This window comes from Bos grunniens, chromosome 13 (assembly GCF_055505025.1).
Source record: "Bos grunniens cultivar Pamir isolate PY7600 chromosome 13, Bosgru_T2T1.0, whole genome shotgun sequence".
Lineage (NCBI taxonomy): Eukaryota > Metazoa > Chordata > Mammalia > Artiodactyla > Bovidae > Bos > Bos grunniens.
In genome coordinates this window covers 42034595-42049684 of record NC_141177.1, presented here as the reverse complement: position 1 = coordinate 42049684, position 15090 = coordinate 42034595, and the positions used below count along the sequence as shown (strand labels likewise).

Here is a 15090-nt window from a genome sequence, read left to right as displayed (position 1 = left end):
TGGCTGGTGGTGAGGCCCAGGTCCCACCTTGGTGTCTTCTTTGAGTATTGAAGGCTGCTTTCCAGGTGGGACGTGGACACCAGAGTATGGGCCATTCTGGAGAAGCCACTGTTTCTGGTGATAATCCACATTTGAGCCATGAACAGGGCCTGCCTTTGCTAGTGTCAGACGGGAGCCGTGGAGAGGGTGGTGTTAGTGGTTACTTTTCAGAATCATCCAGAATCTTTCTGAATTCTTCTCCAATGGAGACAACCTAGCTCATGTACACAATTGCTTTTGGGGTCTAACTGTTGTCTAAATTAGCCTTGCTTCCACAAAGATAAATGGTATCTTGAGAAAAGTGTAGGGACTCGATGGATTTGAAATCACTTACCAGCTGGTCTTTACTCCTCACATTGACATTTATGGTGGCTAGACTCCAGTGACACATGCCCCTGCCTTCCATTCCTGAAAAGATCCAAAGTCACAGACAAGCAAAATCGGGGAGCTGAAAGCATTATAGAAAACCTGCCATTGGTTACTACGTTGATAAATTAAGGGGAGACATTTCTGTAGGAGCATGGCTCAGCTGAGAGCTCAGCACTGGTATTGCAATGGCACCTGTCTTGCTGTGTGGCCCTAGGCAGTCTCCTTAAGCTCTCTGATCATGCATTTCCTCATTTGTAAATGGAGAGAAGACACCTGATAACACCTGCCTCAACTATACCTTATGGATGTCCAGGATCCAGTAAGAAAATTGGCCTGAAGGCCTTTTGAAAAATCGGAAAGGCTATAAAATCTTATAACAGTACACTATCATGGTTATTATGTCCAAGGAACACCAGCTGGAAGACGACAGATCATCCTCTATCTACTGGTTATTGCTGCTCAGCATCTTCAAAGATGTATGTTTGTGTTCAAAGGTCACCCTGACTCAGTCTGTGGGTGTCAATTATAAAATTCTTCCAACTTTTTTGTGCATTTGAAAAATGTTCTAATAAAAATGTTGGGATATGAAAAGGATCACCTTATCTGAACACAGTAGTCTTGCACAGGTCTAGAGGCAATGAGTTTGGAGTCTCCATTTTGAACAAAAAGAAAAAAAAATGGCAGCATTATCAAAATGGGAAATAAAACAAGTCATAAATTCTGGCACAATGAAATGTGTCATAGTCTATGATATTCACCAGTCTTATGTATAGTAGAACATCATTCTCTGAAAAAGAAAAATGTTGAGTCTGCCATGGCACATGACTTTGAGCAAATGCCCTTTACCTGTTAAAACAATGTGTAAAAAGATGGTACAGCAACTCTGTACCTGTAATGATGTTCAGTAAAAGAAGCAGCCAAGAGGCAGATTTTTATATACTTATGGCAATTGTGTTCAATAAAAAAGAAAACAGAATGACTAGAGGTAGAGGTACCCAAAAGATCACAGTGGTTTAGAGTGAGAGGGTTAGGATCACAGGAGGAGTTCTTCTTTTGTGTAAAATTTTCCTTTGATGTAGTTTTACTCCATTTATTATAGAAAAGAAGAAATATGATTTTCATTTAGTGTAATTCTTTGATATTGAAAAATACGTAAATGGCAATTTGTGTACACAGGTCCTCTGCCTGGCACAGCTGGCAAGAGCAACTTTGCTTTGAAAGAGGACCTCATGGGCTGCCAGGAGCATTGTTCATCTGTGGCTGCCCTGTGACTTTGGACACAATAGTTGCCAGGTTAAGGAGCGCCCGCTGGGAGCCCGACCTGGTTCAAGCCCATTGTTACTTTAAATGCTCCTTGGAGGAACCCACATCGCCAAGCTTTGAAGTTGTGTTCCCAGAGCCTGCTTATATCGGAAAGGCACAGACTTGGTGTCGGAGGTGGGGAGATGTTCAAGATGATCCCAAAGATCATGATGGTCCCCACATGTGGCCAGGGAGAACTGAAGACCCCCTGCAAAAGGCCAGGATGTTACCAGTTAGAAAGCTGGACACAGTTGGGGCATGTCTTTTAAAAATCTAGCCAGTGATCTGCCCAGCCTTTAGGGAAACAGCTCTCAGGCAACACTAAGCTGCCTCTCACAAAGGAACCCAAATTGTTCCTTGTTCTCAGGCAGCAAGAGGCAAGGTCACTTCTCAGAAGATCACATGGAAAGATCTTGGTTTCCCCACCAGGGCCAGCCAAGGCCAAGAGGCTGCAGGGCACCAGGTCAAGACTGTGGAGTCCTACCTCTGCCCTGCTCCCAGTCTCCAGTGACCTCTATCTCCGGAGTCTCTGCTCCAGCCCCCACTGCCCTGGGGAGAGGTCCTCAGGGCCTTCTTTTGCTTTGGAAAACCTAAGATTCTTCCCAAGGCACTAAGCTCAGCAAGTTAGCCGCAGTATTTTCTGAAGACCATCTATGTGTAAAGAGCTAAAATGATAAATATAAATGCACCGTGGCCTTCACAGAGGCATCCACTGTGCAGTATTAACCGCTAATAGTTCTTCCCTGATGGTCCAGTAAAGATGCAGGGGACACAGGTTTGACCCCTGGTCCTGGAAGATCCCACGTATCTCCAGGTGACTAAGCCCGTGCACCACAGCTACTGAAGCCTGAGCACCCTGGAGCCTGTGCTACACAACTAGAGAAGCCACTGAAGCGAGAAGCCCAAGAACCACAACTAGAGAGTAGCCCCTGATCGCTGCAACTACAGAAAGCCTGCATGCAGCAATGAAAATCCCGCCCTGCCCAAAGTAAATAAATAAATAAAATTTAAAAACAGGTATCAAGGAAGATAAGGTTCTATAAGTAATAGAAAAATGCTACAAGTCGAATGCATTCAATTGCTTTAGTCATGTCCAGCTCTTTGCAACCCCCATGGACTATAGCCCACCAGCCTCCTCTGTCCATGGGATTCTCCAGGCAAGAATACTGGAGTGGGTTGCCATGCCCGTCTCCAGGGGCTCTTCCTGACACAGCTATTGAATCCATGTCTCCTGTGGAAAAAATCACTGATATCTTCCAACCTCACCACTTGCAAAGCTGTTTTCTATGGACTTGCCCTGAATAAGCTCATTTAAGCCCCACCACAGCTCTTTGACATGGATATTATTTTTATATGCATTTTACAGAGAAGGAAACTGAGGCGCGGAGAAACAAAGGCACTCTGGCTCCAGCGCCTGGGGTCCTGATCACCTGCTGTAGCGTGCCCCTGCCATCTCCCACGCAGTGACAGCTGTTGTGAGCTCTTAGCCGGGCACTGGGGTAGGGAGGCAAGAGCACTTGTCCAGGTGTTATGGAAGTTTTCTACTACAATTTGGGCTTTTTGACACTGTCAGAGAATAAAATTCTTCATTCATTTATTTCAAACTCTCAGAGTGACACTAAATAAAAATATTTGGTGTCCATGATAAAAACAATATAAACAAACTACAAAGAACTTTTCTTAACTGAAGACAGGACCAGAACATGTTCCTATAACCTCAGTGCTTGCCCTACCCCAATCGCAGTAACGGTCGGGTGCTTTTTCTTCACCGTTTCCCCACATGTTTTCCCCACCATAAGGCTGGATGCTTTGTCAATGCTTGATCCCTGGCACACAAAACTTAGAGAATGGGTTAAGGATGTGAGGACAAGCATATAGAAGAATCCAAGCAGAAGGAAGGGAGTTTTATTTTTATTATTAAAGACTTTTTGATGTGGACCATTTTTAAAGTCTTTATTGAATTTGTTCCAATATCACTTTTATGTTTCAATATTCTGGCCCCAGGGCATGTGAGACCTTAGTACCCTGGCCCAAGTTCGAACCCATGCCCCCTACATTGGAAGGCAAAGTCTTAACCAATGGATCGCCAGAGAAGTCCCTGAAGGAAGGGAGATTTTGAGCAAGGTCCCTGGAGCCCTGGGAGATGGGCCGCTGAGAGGAGGTAGGGGAGGAAGTGGGAGTGGAAGCGCATCTCGCAGTCATGCTGCAGGACTAGAACTCAGCTGTGGAGGCAGGGGGGCCCAGTGGGGTTGCAGTAGAGCCTGCGGGGTCTGACTTTCTCTTATGAAGGGTCCCCATGGAGGAAGCATAGGAGAGGAAGGGCCAGAGGTGGTGACGAGAAGGCAGCGCTCCCAGGAAGCAGACAGAAGAGTCTGGGGGGGCGGTGATCTCCTGAGGACAAGGCCTAGGTGATGGTCTGGTTGTGAGGGAGGAGTTCACGTGCCTCCCAGGTTCCTTGTATGATGTCACCCAGCGTACAAAAGGCACATGAAAGAAGGGCATGGAAGGGATCCTCTCTGTGACTCTTCTGGACTTTACTGGACTCACATGCATAGTGAACTACCAAGAGAGGCCAAGGTGCTGCCCAAATATTCTGGCCATTGGACACTTTCCACAGAGCACTTTGAAGGGTCAGTGCTTGCAAAGCCCACTTTGGGGAAGCCCACATTAGGTACCACAGCATCTGCACTGGATACAACAGCGTCCTTGTAACCAAGCTGGGGGTACCAGGTAAGACCATGGGTGCAGAGTCCCTGGCACAGCTGGGAGTCAGTGAGCATTGGTTCTTTCCTCACATCAGATGATAAAAATGGAAGTCATTCTAAAAACCAAAGAAGCTCAAATGCATACAGAAGATCTCAGGAGGCAACCTGGGACCCTACATCCTGCAACCTCTTCTGAGAAATAGCTGGGATGTGGGCTCAAGTACCAGATTTACAATGTCCTGGCTGTGTGATCTGGCAGGGGTTACTTAACCTTTCTGAGAAACGATACAGGGCACAGAGTCAGGTAATCTAGTGTGTAATACCAGTTATACCAGTAATGGGCTACCCCAAACTCAGTGGCTTAGTCAACTCATTCCTTATCAACTTATTTATTGTCTCTCACTTATTATCTCCTACCTATTGGTAGGAAACCAGGCAGGTTTAGCTGGAACCTTGGCTTCAGTCACAGCATTGGCCAGGATGGGGTCTCATGTGAAAGCTTGACTGGAAGAAGATGGCTTCTCAGCTCAGTGTGGTTGTTTGTAGAATCGGGTTTCCTGAGGCTCAGTTCTTTACTGGCTATTGACTCACCCTCGTTCCTTCCCCTGGGGACCTCCCCAACACAACTGGTGGCTTGCTCCATCAGAGCAGCGAAACACAGAGATTGCCAGGGAGATGAAGGTCACAGTCTTTTGTAATCTAATCATGGAAGAGATGCCCCCTCACTGTGTTCATATATTTATCTATTTGTCAGAAGCAAGTTACTCAAGGGGCGGAGATGACATGAAGCCATGGATCCAAGAGGTGGGAGCGCTGAGGATGGTCTTGGAGACTGCATGCCACACAGATGCATTGTCGTATGGGACCCACTTGTTTATACTTGTGTTGTTCCTGTACTGCTGCTGCTACAGTTAAGTCACATCAGTCGTGTCTGACTCTGTGCGACCCCATAGACGGCAGCCCACCAGACTCCCCCGTCCCTGGGATTCTCCAGGCAAGAACACTGGAGTGGGTTGCCATTTCCTTCTCCAATGCATAAAAGTGAAAAGTGAAAGTGAAGTCACTCAGTCGTGTCCGACTCTTAGCGACCCCATGGACTGCATCCCACCAGGGTCCTCCGTCCATGGGATTTTCCAGGCAAGAGTACTGGAGTGGGGTTCTCAGTCTGTTTAAAACTTCCTGTGAAAATTGATCAGTCAGTCATATTAGCTGATCATCACCTTAGAGACAGCCAAAATATCTCAAAGAATGCAGGTGGGAGAAGGAAAAAAGAAACTCAAAATCAGAACAGTGGCTATGGTACTTAGCACCTTGAAATGATCTTAGACCAGGAAGGATCCAGAAAGCCACTGTCCATATTTTTCACTCTCAGATACCAACAGTCTTAGAATTATGCCATTAGCTATCTCTTTTTCAGAAAGCAAAAATAATGATAATTCACTGTTTTTAGGACTTTATATATAGGAACTTATTTAATCCTCAGAACAGGATTAGGTTCTATTATCCCCATTTACAGGTGAGAAAATGAGTAATAGAAAAATCACAGGACAGAGCTGATTCCCTTGTCCCTAGTGAGTGGCAAGCAGGATCCTGACCCTTTTTGTGACTCCACTCTTTCATCTCAACCACTTCTTGGTGTACCCTGTTAAGGGTGGGGGTGCATGATCTCTGGTCACTGTTAATAAGGAGAAACCAGAGACCAGGCTCCAGAAAAACTCTAGAGATGTGAGGCAGGGAGAATGGGGTTGGGGGTGGGGACACCAGGAAGATTCACTCCCATGTCAATTTGCCAAGGTCCTTACCCCCATTCTGCATCTCTCTGGATGCCTGTTGGTCAAGGCTAGCTGAGTTCCTGATGAAAGTTCTAAAGGACCGGGGTCCTAGCTACCCTCCTGGGAGCTTAGATGAATTTCTCGGACTTTCTAAACTCTGAGGTAAAGAAGATACTTTAAAAAAACAACAACAACAACAACAAAAAAAAAGCTCTAAAAATTGCCTTTCCTATGATCAAGAGCCCACAAACAAGCAGGCCTGGGTGAACTTCAGAGGCAAATTTGGGCCCCAACCTATAAAGACCACAATGGCCCTCTTCACAGATGGATGGTCTATGTAAGTGCAAAACAAAGCTTGGAAGTCTGACAGCACGTGTGCATGTTCTGAGCTTGGGCAAGCCAGGGTCATGGCATGCCACCTTCAGGGGATGTTCTGGGGAAAAAAAATGTTACCACGGGGTGTCAGAGTGGTCCCCTCGCCTTCTTCTCCCTTACAGAGCAGAGCAGCAGTTTACCTCCAAGGAGAAAAGAAAAAAACTCCAACTTTCTCACAATTGGGTCCTGGTGGTGACAGGGATAACCATGGACATTCTAAAGATGCCACAGAGTTAACAGTTGAGTTTAGAAAGAGACAGAACTCACCATATTATGTGACCATGGGAACAGATTGGAAGTGGGGCTGAGAAAGCAGGATTGTCTACCTCCCTTCCTCACCTCCTAAATAACTGAGAAGCCAGTTGAGAAGTCCAGGATTTTGCCATTGTTCTGCTCACCTCTGGGACTAATTAGCACCCCTCCTCCCCCAGGACTAAATTAGCGCCACCAGAAATAAAGACGATGGGGGTAGAGGGTGGAGAACAAAGCACTTCCCAGGGACTGGAGGTTATGCTCTGGGCCTGAGGCTGGGAAAGCAAACCAAGGGGCCATGTGACCTGCAGAACTGGGGTCCAGCTCTGGGAATCCTGCCCTGGGGAGCCTTGATGGGAGGCTCCTCACAGCATCCTCTGAGAAGAGCACTATGAGCCCACACCCGCATGCACACAAGCACCCTGCCTTCACACCGCGCTGTGGGGGTGGACCATGTTCCCCTCGAGGACTCCACACACCCAGAGCCAGGTAGGGGAGCCCTCATCCAGAAAAGAGGAACATGATCTGACAGATCAAATCTTTCGTTGCCTCCACAAGTCCCCCAGCTCTAAAAAGCCTGCCTTAATTCTAAATCAACGTCTTATTATATCTGGGCTTGATACCTTTGAGGAGAAAAGAACGCTTTTGAGAAGTCTGGGGACCTGAGAAGCTCTCTCCTCTTTTCCTAACCATGGGAGTCTGGGCTTCCCTCCAAGTTCCCCATTTCCTAGCTATGTGGCCTAATCCAGGTGCTCGCCCTCTCTGGGCTTCAGTAGCATCCCATGAAGGTCAGAAGCATCACAAACAAGGTAGCTTAGCATTGAGTGCTGAGTCATATAAAGTCCATGATGACGTGCCTCTTGGTTGCCCCTCACTTCTGAAGCATCTCTACAAAGATTCTGAAAGGCACTCATGTCTCAACTCACACAGTCAGACATGGACAGGCTCAGGCCTCCCAAGGCTGCCCTTTTCGCATCCTTCTTAGCATCCCCTGATGACCGACACTCAGGCTCACTCCAGACTCATGGGAGAACTGCCCACATGGTCCAGCCTCTTGGAGTGCAAGCTACTGGCCAACTCAGCCCATGGAGCAGGGCCTTAGGATTTGACTGGCAACACGAGAGAAGACAGGGTGGATGAGTTTAGAGGGAGAGGAAGTGAGTTCACATTGCACCCTAGGTGGCCGTGGGCTGGGGAGGGCAGGGGTCCTGTGCACAGGTTACATTTACACCTGGAGTTTCAAGGAAGGGTTGTCCTTGGAGATACTGACTGGGCAGATGTCTGCAAGTAGCTTGGGGAACCTTCAGTGGGGACGTTAGGAGTCACCAGACAGCTCATGTGTATAGGCCTTTCCTGCTGCCTGACGTTGGTCATGTTGCTCAACCACTTGAGCCCCACTCAGTTTGCTCATCTGTTGAGGGAGAGTCAGGGCCCTTGTGACCTTATTCAGGAATGAAATGAGTACAAACAGGCCTAAAGGCTCATAGTAGGCAGGACAAGCACTCCAGAACCTTCTCTGCCACTAGGAAAGGAGAAGGGGGGGAGTGGTGCTGAGGGGAGGGGCCAGGAACAGCCCCTGGTGAGGGAAGGGCTGAGGAAGGGTCTTCAGAAAGGAGGGAATCTCTGGAACACAGTGGGGAGCCAAGTGAGGGGCCTCTGAAGCATGACCCTGGACCATTTCACAAGATCCAGGGAGGAATCAAGGAGGGATCCACAGGTGAGACAACCCAGAGGCCACTGGCATCACTGGTAGGTGGGTGGCTGCAGTGGGGAGAGAGAGACCAGAGGGGCCGAGGGAGATGACGGCTCAGCTGGAAAAGAGAGGAAGCAGGCCGTCCTGAGAACAGTTAAAGCAGCTGTGCCAGTGAAACCCGTCAGTTCGTGTGATACAATGCATCCAGGGGAGTCTTGTGCTTGTGGTACAGCTGGGCAAACCGAGGCTCGGAGAGGCTAGGAGACTCACTCAAGATCTGCCCCTCCTCTCTGTCCCCTGCACCATCGCTCAGTTCTGCAGCCCTCACTTCCTGCCTGGATTTGCCACGTCTCCTAACCACTCTCCCTGCCCCATCGGACCTCCTGCGATTTGTCTTCCGGCCAGATGTCCAGGTGCTTTTTCTAAAATTCTGCACTCCTCGCTTAAGCCCCTGCCCTGGTTAACCATTACCTTTGAGATAACATCCACATTCCTCACCACCCAATCCTGGCCCCTTTCTCATCCATCCCCCCTGCCTCTCAAGTCTCCTCCTCCACCCTCTGCCCCAGACTAACTGGATTGCTCGAGTCGTCAAGGTAATTACAAAAACAGCGTAGACTCCTGGGCTCTCACTAGGGACTGCACAAGTGTCTCTCTCCTTCCTTGCATCCACCTGAGATGGACAAATTATTCATCCCTCATAAGTGAGGCAGCTGACGTTAAAGAGGCTGAGTCACTTGCCCAGAAACTGGTTTGTCAAACCCAGGTCTCAGTAGCTCTAAGACCCATGCTCTTCACCATCAGGCTCCAGGAAACCGGCTGACTGCACCGTGTGGACCACCTTCCGTGTCCTTCCCCAGCCCCACCCAGGCAGATGCCTTCTGGTCTGAATGCAAGGCTCAGCCCTCTGGAAAGCCAGGTGGAGCTCTGGCTCCCAGGATGGCTCCAGTGGCTCAGAAGACTTCCCTTTATCATACTCCTTTCAAGTGATGATCCCATCTTCTGTAGGATGCATCCTGGGCTTAATATTATCTCTTCAGGAAGAGAGAACTCCCACCATGGGAAATGGACACATCCTCAAGCCTGTCTCACACTACACACACACACACACACACACACACACACCAACTCCCATGCAAACAGCTAAGTCATTTTCTGGGAGCCTGTCTGCTTTGGTCCAATTCCTGATGCTACTAGGCTGGGCCTATGGAGGGATTTTTATTCCATTTTGATACCCTTGATACATGGTAGAAGCTCCATGGATGAAACTTGAGGGAGTAAATAACGAAGAACAAGAAAAACAGCTAGTCTTTTTTTTTTTTTTTTGAGAACTTACAAAACACCAGGCATCAAGCTAGGCATTTGGCATGGATTATCTTATTTTGATTGCTGACAATAAAAACTATGAGATAGGGAGTTTTCTTATCTACAGTTTTTTGACGTGGAAACAAAAAATCAGAGAGGTTAAGCATGTCACTTGAAGTCCCACAGCTACAGTGATAAAGGATTGAGATTTTTAAACCAGTTTGGCTGATGTCAGAGTTTGAGGTCTTAACCTTGGGCTGCCTTTCCAAAGCATGAAAACTTTTTACTGATCCTAGGAAATGCCATTCAGTCCCCCACCTCCCTCCTTCCTGTCCCCACCCCTAGGTCAAACCCACCAAGATCATGTCATACTGTTTTCTTTTCTCAGTGTTTCTCTTAAAAAAAAAAAATCACATACAACTATGACAGTAATTTAAGCATGGGGCTTCCCTGGTGGCTCAACAGTAAAGAATCTGCCTGCAACACAGGAGATGTGGTTCGATCCCCGGGTTGGGAAGACTCCCTGGAGAAGGGCATGGCAATCTAACTCCAATATTCTTCCCTGGAGAGTCCCATGGACAGAGGAGCCTGGAGGGCCACAGTCCATGGGGTAGCAAAAGAGTCGGACACAACTGAGCAACCAAACAACAGCAACACATACATAACTTGTCCAGTTTGAAAAACAGTAAAATTAGTACGTCCTTTGACCTGGATGCCATGATTTCAACCTATTCAATAACTGAGACACGCTGTTATGTCTTATGCATATGTCTTATGCTTCTTTCAACTGAAGATTCTATTATATGTGAAATGTAACCTTGACGTAATAATAGTGTCTTTGCAGGAAGACAAAAACCTCACATGGTAAATGCACACAACACTAACCCCTCCCTCACGACATGTATAAAAATAAACTCAAAGTGGATGACAGAACTAAACATAAGATTATAACACTTTCAGGAAAAAAGCAAGTCAGAAAGCATTTGGGATCTTGAATTAGACAAGTATTTCTTAAACATGACATCAAAAATACACAGGAAAAAACACATGAAAAAAACTATAAATTGGACTTCACCAAAATTAAAAAGCAAAACTATTCTTAAAAAAACACTGTTCAGAATTCTTGGGCAGTCCAGTGGTTAGGACTCAGCTCTTTCACTGCTATGGCCTGGTTCAATCCCTACTCAGGGAACTAAGATTTCACAAGCTGTGAGGCTCAGCTAAAAAAAAGGCACTGATAGAAAAATGGAAAGACAAGACCCAGACTTGGAGACAACGTTTGCAAAACATGTATCAGATAAAGGACTTGTCCAGAATATGTTAAAAAAAAAAAAAAAACACTTTAAATTCAAGAAAAAGAAAATAATCCAATAAAAAAAATTTTGACCAGACACTTCACCAAAGAAGCTGTATGGACAAATCATCATATGAAGAAATGTTGTTCATCATCATTTGTCATTAGGGAAATGCAAATTTAAACCACCATGAGATACTAATATACCCATATTAGAATTTCTATAGAATACTGACCTTCATGTATTGCTGGTAGGAGTGAAAACTGGTATAACAACTTTGGAAAACAGTTGGGGAGCTCCCTAAAAAGTTAAACATATGCTTACTATATGACCCAGAAATCTTCCTCCTAACTATTTACCAAGGAGAAATGAACACCTATGTCCACACAGAAACCTGGACGTGAATGTTTATAATGGCTTTATTCATAATAGTCCTAAACTGAAAACAACACAAATGTCCTTTAAATGAAGACTAGGTAAACATCCTGTGGAGCATCCCTGTCATGGGTACCACTCAGCAGAAGGGACTGATGACTAATACACGTGAGAAAGGGGATTCATTTCAAAGGCATGCACAGCGCAGAAGCCAGGCACAGAAAGGCTACACGATCTAATTCCATCTCTGTGACATTCTGAAAAAGGACAGAGGATTCTGAAAAACTCTAAGGATAGAAAACAGATCCTTTATTGCCAGTGACCGGGAGGGAAGGTTTGACTACAGAGAAGCACAAGGGCACTTTTTGTGGAACGTTCTGTATCTTGATTTTGAGGTTTTTATATGACAGTATGTGTGTGTGTGGTCAGTCGCTTAGTCATGTCCGACTCTTTGCAACTCTATGGACTGTAGCCCACCAGGCTCCTCTGTCCATGAGATTTTCCAGGCAGCAATACTGGAGTGGGTTGCCATTTCCTCCTCCAGGGTATCTTCCCGATTCAGGGGTCAAACCTGCATCTCCTGCCTTGGCAGGCAGATTCTTTACCACTGAGCCATCTGGGAAGCCCACATGACAGTATGCATGTGTCAAAACTCTGGAAACAGTACAATAAGAAGGATGCACTTAAGAGTATGTGAATACCTCAATAAAAAAGGAATTCCTGTTCAGAGAAATCAGTGGTGGAGGAAAAACCAGGTGACAATGAGTTGAATATCTGCACTCAGGTACATTTTCTATCAGGAGCTACTCTACCTGTGAAACAATTAGTTGCCTTTGACACAGACTTTAGGAGGCATCTGAAGTTCAGAAGCAATAGAAGGTAGAGAGTAGCCTCTTAAAACGAAGGAAATACAGTATGTCATCTTGTGATTATTTAATGGAGAAATAAATGGCAACTCACTTCAGTATATTTGCCTGGGAAATCCCATGGACAGAGGAGTCAAGTGGGCTATAGTCCATGGGGTAACAAAAGAGTTGGACACAACTTAGCAACTAAACAATAACAACAACAATGTATAATTTATGTTTAACCTCGTGAAGGCCAGCTTATCCAGACCTTTTCTGACCCTGAGGGTATGTGTTAGCCGCCCACCTCCAGGGTCCCTGAAAGTGCGGCGAGCATCCCTCCTATTTCTCTCCCCGGGGTGAATGTGGAAACAGGACAGTAGCCATGGTGAAAGCAGGGACGTCCATCTATGTGGACAGCTTCCAGCCAGCCTCCTCTTTCAGGCATTTCTCAATTGACAGAGAATAGATGCAGGGTCTGTATTTCCATTTCCCAAAGCTTAGCGCTGGATGGAGGGTCCACCTTGAGATCTGAGACCTCCCCTTCAGTGGACATTGCCTGTGCAGGTGTCCTGGCCCCGTCTCTGTCCCTGCCATAGGCGTGGAGACCCAGCCACGCCTGCTAATCCAGCTGCACAAAAGCACAGTAGCTGCTAGGATACATCTGCCTGGCTTTCTTCCACCAAGAAAACATTCACACCCCAGGCTTCATTCTTAGAAAGTCCACAGACTTTTTTACTGAGAAAATAGATTCCAGGAAATTATACCTTCAAAAGCCTTTTCCTTTAGAAGAATAAGTCATTTGTGATCAAAATCAATACCAGCAATGCGGGGAGGTGGACCACTGTGTTCCTGAAGAGATGCTCTGGGCAGGATTTGATATCACCTGTGGGTACCTGGCAGATGAGCACAACCTGAATCTCATTATGAGGGAACAGGGAAAAATGAAAATAAGGATCTGTATTCTTCGAAACTGTCGATATCATGAAGCATAGAAAAGGTTCTAAAACTATTTCAGAGAAAGGAAATCACAGATGCATAGTATCATGTGCTGGGGATGGAGAATACCAAACAGTACGTTCTTGAGTCAAAATTACTGATTAAATCAGAACACTAATGGTGAATTAGGAAAAAACACTGTCAACGTTAAATTTATGTAGATGGTCAACTGTGCTATGGTTATGCAAAAAATACTCCATTTCATAGAAAATAACACACAGAAATACTTAGGAGTAAATAGGAGACATTTGGTAGGGGAAAGTCATGCTGTGTGCAACTTACTCTCAAATGGTTTGGAAAAAAATAGTTCTTGAAATTATTTGCATTATTATTGCTGCTACCATTGGGATGATTATTATTGTCAAAATTATTAATAAAAAACTTTTAGGGACAGGGTCAGCCAGGCCAAAAAAAATAAAAGTTTTGAAAACGTTAACACAATGACTTGTCCTTAACGCAAGTCATTTTGAATATACATTAAACGCCATGAGCTTGGTTAATTGCAGAAGGTGGGAGGAGGAAGGATGAGAAATGTGGTTTTTCTGGGCCCTACAAAAACCCCCCGTAGACCAGATCCTTATGAAAATGTCAATTCTAAATATCACTTGACAGATGCTTTTCCCAGGTTTTTTATTGGGACAGGCGTCAGGCGCACTATCTCCTTCAGACAATGTCTTGGACCGTGTGGGGAGGCCCCTGCAGACACCCGCCTGCCAATCATTTCCAGCACCACCATTTCCATTTTCCCCCTAAATCCTCCAAAGAAGGACTGAATATTTACAGCCGTCATGTTAACATTTTCCCTTTTCCACTGTTTGGCTTGGCCGAGACATTTTTGGCTGCATCGATGACTGTGCTGGTCAGTGACCCAGGCAGTCCCACGAGGTCCTTCTTCTTCTCGTGGTCATCGTATTGCTCCTTCTTAGGGTGGGGGCGGGGGTGCATAGATTATAAGGAGGAAAAAGAAATGAACACCAGTCCCTTAGTTTCATCATACATTGTGGTCTTGATAACATGTGTTATTAACAGAAGAGGGAGGAGACCTTGGCTTCGAGTTTGGGGGTATAGATAAAAAGCCTTATAGCAATCGCCAACTCTTAGAAGATTAACACACTAAAAGTGCAATTATTACACCCACAAAATCATTAGGGACTGGATGGATCTCCTCCATGTGGTGACTCAAGGACCCAGGCTCCCTGATGCTGATGTTATCAGCATCTCCACATATCCTGCACCAGTGCCCTGCTGGGGAAGAAGGGAGGTGCAAGAGGAGATTTATGAAGAAGTCCAGTGGCTCACATCACTTTAGTCCACTTCACACAATCAATAATCTATCATCGATATCTGCACTCCTCTCCTGAGACACAGGATCTCCTTCCCTCCCCTAGAACCTGGGTGGGCCTTTATAACTAACACGGCAGACATGATGGTAACAAGTGACTGTGCATGACTTCTAAGACTAGATGATAAAGGCAGCACACCTTTAGCTTGCCTCACTCTCTGTGTCTCTTGAGCTCACCTCAGACACCAGCAGCCATGCTGGGAGGAAGTCCCGGCCGCATGGAGATGCCCTGTGTGTGCATTCCAGCTGAACAGTTCCCCAGCCACCAGCTGGGATCAGCTGCTAGACCAGTCAGCAAATGAGCCATCCATTGTCCTTTGCAGAATTTTGACCTGTGAAAAAAAATGAGACATAAAATCTTTTTGTTATTGCTTAAAGCCACTAATTTTGGGCGTTACTTGTCACACAACTGTAGATAACTA

The 15090-nt window shown here is 46.0% G+C and overlaps 1 protein-coding gene across 12 annotated transcripts in view; it reads right to left on the bottom strand.

Moving 5' to 3' along the window:
• FOXA2 (forkhead box A2) overlaps positions 1 to 15090 on the bottom strand; it is a 67584-nt gene that overhangs the window by 15525 nt on the left and 36969 nt on the right. For 5 of the 12 annotated variants that reach the window (XR_015138753.1, XR_015138752.1, XR_015138755.1 and 2 more), the window contains 2 exons: positions 14846 to 15000; positions 13035 to 14247 (listed from right to left, as the gene is read on the bottom strand). The gene's annotated coding sequence lies outside the window, so the exon portion shown is untranslated. Of the gene's footprint in view, positions 1 to 373; positions 448 to 13034; positions 14248 to 14845; positions 15001 to 15090 lie in introns of those variants that run through there. The other 7 variants (XR_015138754.1, XR_015138756.1, XR_015138758.1 and 4 more) reach the window with 3 other exon arrangements.